This window comes from Tupaia chinensis, unplaced genomic scaffold (genome assembly GCF_000334495.1).
Source record: "Tupaia chinensis unplaced genomic scaffold, TupChi_1.0 Scaffold139927_1, whole genome shotgun sequence".
Classification (NCBI taxonomy): Eukaryota; Metazoa; Chordata; class Mammalia; order Scandentia; family Tupaiidae; genus Tupaia; species Tupaia belangeri.
The window spans coordinates 102,668-105,248 of NW_006199806.1; the positions used below are offsets into that span (position 1 = coordinate 102,668).

At 46.6% G+C, this 2,581-nt stretch overlaps 1 protein-coding gene across 1 annotated transcript in view; it reads left to right on the forward strand.

Moving 5' to 3' along the window:
• The first annotated feature begins 1,928 nt into the window (after positions 1–1,928).
• KPNA1 (karyopherin subunit alpha 1) overlaps positions 1,929–2,581 on the forward strand; it is a 76,766-nt gene continuing 76,113 nt past the window's right edge. The window contains exon 1 of the mRNA XM_014593203.2: positions 1,929–2,571. The gene's annotated coding sequence lies outside the window, so the exon portion shown is untranslated. The remainder of the gene's footprint in view (positions 2,572–2,581) is intronic.

The following is a 2,581-nucleotide window of genomic DNA, read 5'->3' on the forward strand; positions in this document are numbered from 1 at the left end:
CACGCCGCAATCCCTTCTCCTCCATTTTCCTCTTGGGATCGTGGGCATGCACATGCGCCCAGTGTGAGTTTAAGCCATTGGGTCCAGACCTCAAACCACAGTCAACTACATGGGAGTCCAGCGACATAGCCATTATGTTAACTCCTGGTCCCCCAGCTTGAATCTTCAAGGCCAGTAGGAGTCTCTAGCTCCAGTTTGCTAAAATAGACTTACAGAATGAAACATAATCATGGGAATGACATCCATCATCTTTGCCATCCATATTCTTTTGGCTAGAAGTATGTCGAAATTCTGCCCTTGCTCAAGGGGGCGAAGATTATGTAGGACAACACCCAGAGGCAGAGATCATGAGGCCACTTTAGAATTTTAGAATTTTGCCTACCATGTCTAGTAATATTAAAGATGCAATGTCCTGGGCCATCAGGAGGCATGGTAGTTAAGGTGCTAGACACCCACATGGCTGATGGTGGTTTATGTCCTAGACCTGGTGGTTTGCTTCATCACTCTCTCCCCTCCTCTTTCTGTCTTTCTTTAGTGAGCACATATGCCCTGTAGCAACTTAAAAAATAAATTAATTAAATTAAATCATTTTTGTAAAGAGATGCAGGAAGGGAACCAGCAGTTAGCGTAATGGATATGTCGCTGGACTCCCACGTAGTCGACCGCGGTTCGTGTCCCGGACCCGGTGGCTTAGAACTCACACTGGGCGCGTGTGCGTGCATGCCCAAGATCCCAAGAGGAGAATGGAGGAGAAGGGATTGCGGCGTAACCATCCCCCCTGGGGGGTGATTTCTCGCTTTCTGTCTCTGTGTCTCTCTCTGTCTGTCTGGCGAGCAGACGCGCCCTATAGCGAAAACCTCTCAACAACAACAACAAAACAACAACAACAACAACAACAACAACAAAAAGATGCGGGAAAAGTAGATGGTGTAGCACTTACATCGCTGGACTTGCACAAGGCTGATTGAAGTTGGAGTCCTGGCCCTGGTGGCTTGAAAATCATGCCAGGCATGTACATGTGCATGCAGGCCCAAGATCCTGGGAAGAAAATGGAGAAGAGATTGTGGAGTGGCTATCTTCTTTGGGGGGTGATTTCTCATTTTCCCTGTCACCGTCTTTGTCTCTCTGGTGAGTGCATATGCCCTAAGGCAAAAACCTCAAAAAAAAAAAAAAAAAAAGATACAGTGTCCTAAGATCTAGTATTTCTCAGTGCTTAGTAGAGATGTATAAGAATGTTCATAGTAGCATCATTTGTGATAACAAAAGTATTATTCTATAATTTTTAAATTTCCCATAATACAAAAGATAAAGTCAGAGAGATAGTCTATAAAACACCATATATGGTATGAAAACAAAAATTTCATTGAAAATGCATGTTTTTTCCAATAAACTTTTTGAAGTCCCCTCATACATGAGACATCTATTAGGTAACCCCCTACTTTGTGGCTTCAGTTTTTATTTTTTGAAGCCACTACTGCATTTGCTCCCCTGAAAGAACTCCCATCAAAACTTTAATAGAGAGCGAGTGAGAGAAAACACTTGACAGGATCTTACCATACAACAATCCCCCTTCCATAGCCCTCCACTCCAGCTCCACAGGATCTTAGTGCGGCACCTGGTGTGTTTTCAGGCCTCCGGAGGATCTGAACTGCTCCAGGCCAGGTGGCTTCCAACACTGCAGTTCAACACATGGAGGACTACAGTAGGAGGCTGTAGTTCTACTGAATTTAATGGTAACAATCATTTGTCAAAATTTTCGTTTAAGAACGTTTATTGAAAGTAAAGCAAGTATTTGTGTCTCATTTAATTTCTTTTTTTAAAGGATTATTTTATTTTAAACTTTATTTATTAATTTGTTTATTTCAATTTGACCAGAGAGGGACAGGGGGAGGGAGAGAGAGAGCGAGCGCTAGCGAGCAAGCAAGCCGCCAGGTCCAGGACTCGAACTGTTGTCGGCCATGTGGGAATCCAGCGCCTTTGGCCACCACGCAGCCTGCCGGCCCGTCATTTAATTTCTTCATGCTTTTCAAGCAAAGGTGTAGGAGAGAACTCAGAAAGGAACACTGGGAAGCTTGCTGCGAAAGTACTGCACTTGATATTTGAGATGTGCGGCGCTGACAATACTTTTGCGGTACTCCTTCAGCCTTAGATACTTCATCCTTCATTCAATGAACGTGTATTAGGTATCTACCAGGTTACAGGCTACATATAAAGAGATGAGTGAAGATCAGTCCTCCTGGAAGATCTTAGTGAAGACAGGTTTGTAGGTATAACTTTTCCCGACCTTTCCCACGGTCCGCAAACATGCGCTAGAACAGGACTCGCAGCTCTTCACCCCTTGGGCGTTAACCGAGGACTGTCAGCGGACCGTTGAAAGACTACGTTTCCCGGCAGCCTGTGCGGCGGTCGGTGAAGAGAAGTGAGCAGGCGCACGGGCCAGCCCCCGCACGCAGGCGCACTGCGAACGCCGGCTGAGCTGGGTCTAGCTGCTCGGTGCGCGGCGGCGGAGAGCAAGGCCTGGTAGGGACCGCCGCGGCGCGGGTCGGCTCTTCGAGGTTGTGCGCGGGAGAGGTACGGCGAG